This window comes from Metopolophium dirhodum, chromosome 2 (genome assembly GCF_019925205.1).
Source record: "Metopolophium dirhodum isolate CAU chromosome 2, ASM1992520v1, whole genome shotgun sequence".
NCBI classification, from domain to species: Eukaryota; Metazoa; Arthropoda; class Insecta; order Hemiptera; family Aphididae; genus Metopolophium; species Metopolophium dirhodum.
The window spans coordinates 37,986,070-37,999,168 of NC_083561.1; positions in this window are offsets into that span (position 1 = coordinate 37,986,070).

The following is a 13,099-nucleotide window of genomic DNA, read 5'->3' on the forward strand; positions in this document are numbered from 1 at the left end:
AAATTTTCCAATATGTCTATTCTTTATCAATACTTTTTAGTTTTTGACAACTTTTTTTTCAATTATGAAGACAAAAATAAGATAGTCGAACGAAAGTCATCAACTGTGTTTAAATAGGTAGGTAGGTACGTCTCAACTCTCATTAATTAAGTTATATAAAGCACGGATTTCGATGCATTTTTTTTTTAGACGCCAGAGAAAATAATAGAAAAATTAATTCTAACTTCCAAGCATATAATTCGTTTCAAGTAACAGATAGGTGACTTATAGCTACTTCAAAGGCGAAACTTTAAATTTGCACTTTTTTTAAAATTTTTTGATGTTTTCTACTTTTAGAAGTTTACATTCAGTATAGGTAGTGTTATATTTATTGTATGTGTATAAGTTTGGTATTTTGGTTTTTGGCATTATTGTTGGTTTAGGTAAGAGGTAATTTTTAAAAGGCATTATTGCGTCAAAAAGGCATTTTTGATTATTTTTTTTATGAATTTGTTGATAGTCTTTAGGGTAAGTAAAGTGAAAGAAAAATAATTTAATTAATACATAAAAAAAATAATACCAATTTTATAAGAACGCTGAACGAACTAAATAGCTCATGCATTTATCAACTAGGTATCATAAAAATATAGAATCGTAGGTATGCCATATATGAGATACCAGATATAATATATATATAATTACAATTTATGTGAAAATTTTCTCTTTAGATCTTATTAAAATCAATTGTTAAGCAAATGATACAATTTGTATGCATATCTGCTCGAAATGCACGACTAAATTATAATATTATAATAACAATACATAATTCAATGAGGTTTTTATGAATTTATAAACATTTATTTTCAAAACGATTATAGTTTAAGTGTTAAAAATGATTGAACATTTTTAATCTAGATTAAACATTTTGAGGGGAAAAACTCTGATACACAAAAAGTAAAATAAAAGGCCCAAAAAAGAGAGCCGGGCAATTTAACAAAATACTTAAAACAAATTATATAACCAATAAGTATCTATTAAATAAAAAATAATATGTTGTGCAGCGGATAAAAAGGGAACATTTTATTTTCTAATAATATATTAAATTCTTAGCTCTAGTACCACGAACAGAGCAAAAAATTTGTCCCAAATATGACGTATATGACATTATACAATAGCGGAAAACATTTGATATTTTGTATAATGCATACGCGTGCATTTGAAATTCGTATATGATTATTAATTATTGGTTTAAATGATGCCTCCAAAGCGAAAATACAAACCACCTGTAATAATTGTCTATAACTACATAATTTCTTGGTTAGGTTATATACGGTTATATACGTAAGACAATTAGCAACTATTTAGTATTTATCACTATATAATATACGTATATATACGCAATATTATATATTATTATTACTTGGATTTGAGGGTGACACGGGGAGGACAGACAGCCCCCGCTTTTTAAAATATATTTCAACGTACCTATATTCTATAATTTCGTCCTAATCATTCAGAATTTAAAATTTTCGTCGGGGAAGAATTTTTTTTTAATATTTCTGTACCCCCGTCTGTTTCTTTACAAATCCAAGCGCATTGAATTAAAACAGGTAATAGACAATAATTCAGCTACATTATTATTTAAAACTTTCGTGTATAGCTAGGTGATAATATATAGAAGTGATGAGCGTTATTATTTCACATCTTTATTCTTCTCGTTTGAATCGTGATCTCTTTTTTTCGGTTCGTTGAAAATAATATCGTCATTCGTTACGTACGCAACGCTATATTATGTACTATATCGAACAGCGCTCTATCTAATGAATTGATATCTAATCAAACCATAACTATTTTGTTGTTTTGAAAAAAAAAAAAAAAACGAAAAACAACCGATCAGTTTGTTGTGTTCCAAGTACACACATCATCATCATCATTATAGTATGTATATACGCTTCGGTTGACCCAGTGGACTTGTCTTATCGTGGCAAAAACCAATTCAATTCGATAAAAACCGTATACCGCCGTCAGTTGTATACGCCTAGATTAAACCATATTATATACTTACAGCATTAGTGTTTGCCGTCGGGTACATCGAACGCGGTATCGAACACGTATAAACGTTGTTTGACCGACACAATAATATCGTGTACTTACGACGTGCGCGCGCACATTATATACGTTCATAATATACTATATATGGTACGGATGAGTTTTTGTGCACAGCACTTGCAATATGTTTTTGGGCAATAAATCACACATGGACCGCTCGTGCTCCGATAATGTTTGCGTCGACGTGTATGACAATACATTCTTATACATTGTAATGGCTACCGCATTGTCGTACATGTTTTAATAATATACTAATACCGAACGACCTTTTCAAATAATAATATGTGTTTCTTCGTAGTATATAACATTATTGTGTACTACCGCCCGAGCCAGACCAGAGAATGATAATAATATGATATTATGCACGGCCCGTGCGTGCGAATCCGTTTCGATTTCTTCAAAACTACGATGAATCATTCTAAGTATACGACATGGTACGAATCTTCGAATTGTCCACTTGAACGTATGTTTTGGGGCAAACCGTATCGCGCAATGCGTATGCCTATATTGAAATTTGGTTTTAATCGAACGGTGAAAAAAAAATGATATTCGCGATTTGCGTTTTGTACAATATATTATTTGCAAATCACAACTATATATTACTCTGATTATGAAACATGTACAAATAATATAAAATATCATCAAAATAAAAACCGGGTAACTTGCTCTGCTGTATATTATGTAGAATATAATTGAGCATATAAACAACTATTCTGAGCGAAGAAAACGATTCGACCCAGCATCTATTTCTGAGGATGTCACATCATATTTATTTTATATATTATTATTATTTCAGTTGCGAACTATGTATACGTTTTTAGGTCAAAATACCACATGATATTATGACTTTTTAAGTTTATTCGTATCGCAGACATGTGGATATCGTGAATAGGTTCGTAGAAAAAATTAAGCTTAAAATTAGTACTTATACAAATATTTTGAAAATGTTATTATGCATAGAAATTTATAATATTATGGGTGGGTACAGGTTGGTACGTAGTGTAGTGGCAAAAAGTTACAAGTTCCTATTGTAAATATTTTTTTAATTACGACATATTAACTAATCGTTTCAGAAAAAATCGTTAATTCACATTTGTATGTCCAATTTTGTCAACATTTGGACATATTCAACTATAAAAAAAAAAAAAATTGATTACCTTCATAATTTCAATATTTTTAGCTGTTATTAGATGAACTGTAATGAGAAACCTTGTATTAGTTTTTATAACTTTTTGACAACGAAACAAACATTTTTTGAACAAAATTTGAAAATAAAACTAAAAAAGGGAAATAATTTTAAAAGTCTAAATAATAGCTTATTTTTAGAAAATTATACTGGTATTTTCCTACTTTTATCCAATTGGTTAAAAGTTGCTATAGCAACAGGCGTACTGCTCCAAAACGTCGTAAAACCTACAAAAAATAAACAAATTATTATATAATATGAAACACTCATCATTGTACAACCAATACATACGTTCCTTTTGGAATATAAAATTGTGAGATATTAAAAATTTTTTTTTAATGTGAAGCATTGTTATACAATTGTATAATTACTCCGAATTGTATAAAAAAACATTTTTTTTTTTATCAAACAAAAATTAACCGACAATGAGCGATTAGCGTTAAAATACAACTCTTTCATTATATACGCGGCACGCATTTATAAATATATAATAATATTATCTACGTAAAAAAATACTTAATTTGTACATCAATATATATACTAATATTTATATTTTTATAATATTATACTAAATCACCTATGCATTATTTACAAAATGAACGTTGTTTTCAACCGCCAATACCTGCCGCATGGTAATAATACAAATTTTACGTCGTACATCATAGGTACTATTTACCTACCTAATACCTATAGATATATATAATGGTATAAATTATATTTATACCATTATAGAAAGTAAATAACACCAGGTAGGTTACAGTTTTGACATTATCGCCGATTGTTTCTTTTTTTTTTTTAATTATTAGAGATCGACCGGCCTTCAAACACATATACAGAGAGCGTTGCGTATGCGCGTACTCTGTTCAGCTAAGTCGGTACCCGTACAATAATATAATATTTTATACACTATTGTAGTCGACATCCTACTCTATTAAATAGTTCATTACTAGTTTGAGTTTAAATAAAAATAAAAAAAATACTATCCAACACCGCAGCTATATGCCGCCAGTAATCGTTGTTATAGACATTATTATTAGTTTATTAGAAATTCGTATCAGAGATAGTCGCTATTAATAAAATATGTAATAATGTATAGTAAATATTGTTAGGGTTATGATCGATTGTCGGATCGTCGGTAAAATAATATGGGCAAGTCGCTGTAGCGCGCACTATTTACGATTTAGGCACAGCTGGTAGGTCCGTGATGTAGGTACCAATTTTAATGTTGTGCACTCCTGCAAGAACTTACTGCTGCGGCTTAGATATTTTACGCAATATTTTCACACTTCGGGCATATATTGACATTTAAATACTTCCACGGCAATTTAGAAATCTAATCGTGAAATCCTCGCCGAACAATGAACAACCTGTTGCAGAAATTTAAAAGAGTGTAATTCAAGTGTTTTATCGTTTTTAAGAATAAAATATATAACCACACCACGGATGTACGCGCATCTCGTACGTATATTGCGCCCAATTTAAAACACCTTTCGAGACCTGATGTATATAATTGTGCATTAATAATGTACCGTACTACACTATAGTAGTTCATGCATTTATGAGTAATAATCATATACCATTATCGTAGTCCATCGTCGATTACAACGTCTGCAAGTGCGATTTTATGATTTGTAAATGCACTTTAAATTTGAAAAAAAATAATACATATATTGCAATATAACATGGTATCTAGCAGAATTGAGTAACATTCAAGTAGGTATAATGCGTATATGACAGTATATATAATAATAATAATATCGGAATCGATAAGTGTTTATTATTTGGTTCAAATTCAAAATCGAGTGCAATCAATGTATAATTGCGTCGAGTTGATTTATTGGTAGGGAACAAAGATAATACGAGCATATATCGTTAATTGTATAATTATATAATTATTTGTCCTTATATTAATAATGTTTGAATAGCAATAAACATAATAGTCGACGTGTGATGTGATTACAATATTATACGTTAATAATTATTAATAAATAAAGAAAAACAAGTTAATAACGCTTATTAGTTAATTTAATAAACAAAGTTGTCCTGCTGTTATCGAGCTCAATATGAATCAATAACGATTCTATCTATACATCGGAATGCGGTCGGTTAGGTCGTTAGGAGTTCAATCGGATCGAGTCGAATTGGTTTGCTCTTTTCGCCTTCCGTGAAATCGACGAAAGTATAATAAAAAAATATATTATATGCTCTTAAAATACCATCACGGGGTAGTTATGCCGTATTGAAATAAATTAAAAATTACTTTTCCGATTGAATCGACCTTGGCCTATAATCGGGAACACTGAACTGTCCGAACACATCATTGAAAACCATCTCACGTTTACGATTAATACATTGTTCGATGAGTTTTTTTAAATATACATACAATGGATATTATGTACTTAATTATTGATAAAGCGGTTTTTATCATACCAAAACCTCAAGTATTTCAAACTATTTTATATAATTTATAGACAAGTGTTTAGGCATAAAAAAGTTACCAACAACTAAATAAATAAAATATACAAATATGTTTTTCTCTGTTTGAATCGATATTTATTAAATATATATTTATATATTTATTTATTGTTTTACACTGGATGTGATATAAAAATTATTGCCAGCTGAGTATCAAATGATAATTTTTGGTTAAACCCTTGAAACAGCCCTAAATATATTGTTTAGTGGTGAAGTCATAAACTAAAAATATTAGAATATGTGAGTTTTAGAGGTAAAGTTTAAATCTAAATTCTAAACCGTTGAAAAAAATAGAAATCTAAAAATAGAAATAAGTACATTTAAAACAACATTTTAGCATATAAAGACGATTGATTTTACTAAATTTAAAGATAAAATTATTAAAACCAAGAGAGTTTATAACTGAGAGTTGATTGAAGTATCAAAATCTTCAGTTGCTGCGAGCTGCCGACCTTTTTCCGAACAGAAATTCCCAAACAAACTTTATTCCAGATTATAGTATTTTTCACGAAAAAAATGTATTTATAAAGTATGTACATTGTTATTATTTATTAAACTATCATTATTGTTATTATTTATTAAAATATCATTATTGTTATTATTATTTATTAATATTACACAAGCATGATGGATTTCATAAAATAAAAAATTATTGAATATTACATACTATACTTAGTATTACAAGGCGCTATAATTGTTATCAGCCACTGCCCGCGAGAATTCCATGACATCGTGTAGCTGCAGGTTGCTTAATCCGTGATAATAATGATACTGCAATGGACTTTTGATAATCTGACCAATGACCATTTTCTTTTTGGCAGGACTTTTCGTCCTCGGTCAGGACAAAATTAATATTCTACCTGGGTTATACACTAAGTCTTATTTTATATCGATCGATTTATATCTATGACCATTAACACGTATAATATGATATCTATAAAGATCAGGTACATTCGTACAGACATTACGGACAAATAAGTACTTATAGTTCAACAACGTCACAATATCTCATTCGTATTTCGTATACGTTTCTGCAGTAAAAATATTATAATACCCATATTGGTATATGTATAGTATAATATTTAATGAAAAACTATTGTCGAAATAATAATAATAATAAACGAAAAAATAATACTTTAAGCAGTATAAGTTTAAAAAAAATTATTTTTGAATGTGAAATAGTCAACACAGAGACGACGTCGATTCTTCTTCGACTCCTCAAATATAAGAACTCGAACAGAAAATATGACATATACAACACATAGATTTATATGACATGTGATTAAATTAACATATTATAAGCATTTCATGTATCATACTTAACATTGTTTGTATAAATTATAAAATGTAATGTATTTCACAAACGCTAATAACTTTAGCTAGCAGCTTTGAGGCGTGTATAAAAATAAAAAATAAATTAAATAATTTTTTTTATTCGAAAATAATACTACGGTAACCCATTTCCGTTCTGTTTATTGTAAAATATGTAAAATAAAACACAATAAAAATGTTTTGCATCCAAACAGTTTTTATAATTTTTACCATTTTTAATTATGGATTACTTTTTCTGTAAAAATATACTTAAAATATTTTGAGGATTATCCGTTTTTATTCCAAATCAAAATTCCCATCACAATATTTAAAGTATATGATATAGTAAGTACCTTAACTAAGAAGATTCAATTTTAAAGCACAGAAAAAGTAATACGGAACTAAAAATACTTTAGGATTGTTCTATTGAAGAAAAAAAGTTGAACTTTGTATGCGTGGTTCCAAAAATTGTTTTATTACAAAAACTGCTCGAGTGTAAAATATTTTTATGTTCTATTTCACATACAACATGTGGAAGTGAACTTAAAATTTAAGGAGTTATTGAATATACTCGTCATCATAGGGTTGTGAATTTTACGCGGTAAAAAACCTTAAAAATGTATTAGAAACCCAAAAACTGGTATATATAATGTACTATATAGATCCCTCCCCCCCCCAAAAAAAATACATTTCAAATTTAAATACCTATATGGAAATTCATAAGATCATCTAAATCTAAGATCTTAAAAATAGTATATAATATACTTATACACCTATGATCCAAAGTCTAAGGCCTAATTATTATAATACGGAATATTGTCTCTCCGGTCCCAACTGTTTGTGATTGTGAAGCATATGATGTACAATATAGTTATACACTAGTATACCTACAATATAAAATAATATGAATATGATGAATATAGGAGGTACTTTGTTCGAAATAGTATATTATATAGGTGCTATACCTACACCTGTATAAAGAAATCATACAATAATATCGTAACACAATAATTTTGGATATGTCCTCCCACGGCCCAGAGCCAACTCGGCCGAGAGCGCATTACGATTTCGTATTGTACAAAGACGAAGGCTGCAGTAAAATAAATATGCCTTTCCGGTTTTCCTGTTGTTCGTGGTAATATCGTGCGCTATGTTTCACACGAATCGTATAATATTGTTATTGTGCAATTCAATGTCATAAACAACAATAATATAACAATTAACTTCAGTTGAACGGTTTTTTTACACGATTCTCCGCCGCCGCCGACTCCTGCAGCTATTATCCGTACGTACACTCATCGTTCCATGCGATATCATTACAGTCTGCACGCATAATGCAATAATAATAAATACTTAAATAGGCACCTATAATAATAATAATAATATCATCATTGCAATATTTTTAATGGCTCCGACGCAGTGATCCTCCGTTCCGAACGATATAAAATAAAAGTCCGGAGGAATATCGAATGCCACGGACTTCGCGGGCGACCTTCGGGTGTGCCGTGAGTATAATATAATATACTCATTGTCTGTACCTATATTTGTTTCGTTGTGACAACGCGGCAAAGACGCACGACTACCGTATGTATGTATTTTGTGAACGCAGTAGGAAAAGTAAAAGAAAGAAAAACAATATATTACATTATTACAATTTGACCACGAATTACCTATTATACGATAAATTAGATCCGCGTAACTCGTGTGTACAAGTAGTCATCGTGTGGCGATATACAGCCCGAGTATAGGCGTGCGTGTGTTGGTAAATACCATTATTAGCCAGGAGGAGCAACTAAACAGAGACACAATGTTTGGGTCACTATTACACTGCAAAATATGTACTTGTGTATTGTATTTATTGTGTTAATTATTCGTAAACTATTTACAGTCGTTCATATACATATATCGTATATACTATAATATTTAGGTATAACTATAAATCTATATCGGTGTATAAAATGGCGTATATCATAAAATGTATATATTCAATTATCCAAAAATTGTCGAAAACATACGATTGGAGGTCAAGGCGCACTAAATCATGCTGTTGATGAGTTTTTTTCAAACACATAACCATAAATAACACTCGATTTACACATTTAAATAGTTATTTACTATTTTAATACGCACGAACTTAATTATCCGTATCCTATTATGGATATATTATACAACATTGTACCATTGTAATTTTTTTAATCAACTGTCTACGTATTTTTTATCCTGTGCAAGGTTAGGTAAGGTTATCCTTTTTATCAGCTTAAGTTGTAATGGAAATAAACGTAAACTCTGTATATATAGGTCCTGACACTATTTCACTTACCTACCTCTACTGCGGTAGTATACATGAAAAAATGTACCTAAGACGTCAAAAACAAATCAGCTGCATACCCAACCTATATAATATAAGCCCAACCGACTTAAGAGACTGACCTAATTACGTAACGTGATTTTTTTTTATCAGTTGTATAAAATATACAATGTCAACTTTTAATAATAATGTCTTCGATTCACGATTTACCCTACTGCCTCAATATTTAACATAATATCTAATATAAAATCTTCCCTAATAGGTATGTATATTTTAAGTAGGGATCGGAAATATTTTCACTTATTTTTTTTTCACACAAATATCTCATACAATTATTATTAAGTACCCGTGGTAAAGCCCTGCAGTGTAAATATGTTGTGACGTTAGTCAAACGATTAGGTTAATCAGATAATCCTCAGTGAATAAACCAATATATTCTCGTCCACTACGCATTATAATATAAAATATATACCAATATAGCAGGGGCGGAGTGGCCGGCCGGGCAACCGGGACAATGCCTGGATTGCTTGTATAAGAAGTGGCCTGGTCCTAGCTGCAGGTGCGATGGAGTAATTGATATTTAAAATATTTAGTGTATTATAGTATCTAATATATTGTGTTTAAAAGAGCTACTTCGGTCTCGGGCACGAGAACTGAAGCGGAGGGCCGCATTTCACACCGAGGTTGAAGTTGCCTTCCCGCACCAGCCACACATAGTATTTTTCATCACGCCCCATGCCCATGCCGCTTCCGAAACCAAGACGCGCCAAGTGCCGATACTATATAATATTATTATATATTCGCAAAACATAATACTATTTATGATATTATTATATGCGTGATGTTTACGGGTGTTACCGGGAATGCTTTAGCGACGCCTGCATCTTTTTTTTCTGATAAATCTATTTTTAATTTAAAATCCATAATCATTCAATTACGTTGAACAATTGAAATTGTTTGAATATTTGTGTAAAACCTATATAGTTGCTGATATGGCATATTATAGACTAATAGACTGCGCCTGCACCGCGCACCGCCAAAAATACTATACGATTGATGTGGCGTGTAATAACGCCAATAGGTCACAATGTCTCACCGCTCTTATCAATTATCCGTAGACACTATGTATATATATATATTATAGACTATGTAATATATTACCACATTTACCGTAATTTCAAAACTGATAAAGATCATCTAGAATCTTCAATTATTATTAACTCCTTCGAGAGTTTGCCTATATAACGATGTGTTCCTTATTCCATCCCAGTATATACGTCTTGCACTGTGAAATTTTTTTTTCAATGCTTTATTATTTTCAAGTAAACACTCTGGAATACCATAATAGACTCTTGAAGCTTTATCAATCACAAATTTATGAACTATCATGATAATATATAATCGACGAGTTCAAAACTAAAATGGTTATTCCTCGCATGACTGACGTCTATAAATATTGTAATAATTTTTATTTATCAATATATTTTGTTTAATTTAATATCACATAATATATTAAGTTTTTTTTGTAGTTCAATCGTTTTTTATACAATTTGTAATTATTTATTTACGATAAGTATAATTAATGATGTCAATATTTAATGATTTGTAGTGGTCTTAGAGGAAGAATCCATCCATTGATGGAACTTCACGGTGGTGGGGAATGATCCCTATATAATCATTCGAGAGGTCCCGACACCAATCTCGTTTCAAATATATTAATATGTATAGAGAATATTTCCATTTTATATTAGGTATATAAATTATATAAAAACTGAAGTTTCAGTAATATTTTAATTTTATCACATTATACTTTTTTTTTTTGCTGATCAAGTTAGGTTACATGAAAATATGATATCAGCTACACCCTACACCTGAACCAAAAGTCTGCGTTCACCTATAATTTCTATTGTAATATCGTAGCTATTCTTTTATCATTATTTAATGAATTCGAATTGTACTGTAAAACTGTAAATCCAAATAGTGTGAATTTGTGAATAATAGCCTAAAAAATGTTGTTATTGAGATAAATTATAATTAATAATCAAGAAATTTCTAACTTCTTAGTAAATAACAATCGAGTATAATTGTTTAATACAACAGCTCTTAATAAATTAAATTAAAAGAAATTTATTTCACTTTTAATGATTAAGGAGTCCAGTGTATGTGTAAACTAAAGACTAAACGGCGCTGATTAGGTTCTATATAAACATCAATTATAACTTAATTATTATTATTATTCATTATCTATTTGTAATTCAATTATTTTATATGTTTTAATAAATTGTTACTGGCGATCAAAATAAAATATTTTGAGTATAATTTAGCATTTTCAGAACAAAAACAATATACATAATAATATCTAATTATTATTTTTTTTTATGTTTATGTATGGAAGAGAGTATACCTATTTTCTAAATATATTTTTCTTTTAAATACGTTTTTAAAATTTTTTCGTGTTCAATATTGTTATTACAATAGTAATTTCCCTTTTTGAAATTCTGCTGAATGTGTTAAATATAATTTTTTTTAATAAACATTTTTTTCGATCCCAATACCATCTCCGAATGACAGTTTTCTACGAATTTTTTCTATAAAACACAATCAATACAAATGTGCGTTAAATCGTTCAAAGAAACAATGCATTTATTGCTATACTAATCGGTTTTAATGTTTAGAATTTTTTTTTTTTTGCTAGCCATCATGAAATAATTTGTTTGCATATTTTCGGGTTAATCAAAATTAGGATTCAGTCTTTCCGGCACAATAATTTTTCTAATCACAATATTTCATTTCAATATTTTGTTGTTTAATCAACAAAAATTGATATTTCCTGTGTGGTGGGTTAATGTTTAGGGCTGCTGCAAAGATTTAATTATTATTAAAAATACAAATTTTATATTTATCTTTAAGAATCTTTAAATAAAACACGTGATATAAACAATAATACCCTGGATTCATAAATATTAATTTAATTATCAACCGTGCATAAAATTAAAATTTTTTTTTTTTTTTATTTAAAATATAATTACAATCTATACAAAATTAAAATTAAATCGAATAATTTTTATCTACTTTTACAAATGTATTTTATCATAACAAAGTATATGTGTTAAATAATTGTTTTTGTTGAATATATGATTAAAAAAAAATACTAAATTGAGTTCAAATAAAACAAAGTATTGATTAAATATTTTTAATTAAGTATATAAAATGTATGATTGAATATATTATAATTTATTATTAGACATATATCATATAATATTAAAATGCACAAGTTAATTTTAACACAACAATGTATGAATGTCACGTGAACACTTTGATGTATAAATATTACAGCAATAATGTACAAAATAATGATATAATAATATAATATAACACCACCTGCAGGTAATATATTACTATGGTATATTATTTATTCGGTGAAAACCTCTAAAAACGCTTTCATCTTCCTTCTTTTTCACGTCATAATATTATATGAAAACAAAGTGAACAGGAGTTAAAATAAAAAAAATAAATTATCAAACCATATTATAGTCATCCGCCTATACCTGTAGGTATTCGGTTGATTTTATTGTTTTTGATTTTGAATTTGAATTCGTGCACAACAAAAGATAGTATGTTTCTCTTGAGATAAAACATAAATCCATTATTATTTATTAGACATAATAATAATAATATATTAGCCGTGTCCTATATTATAGTAGTAATGCGTGAAACGGCGCACCTAATAT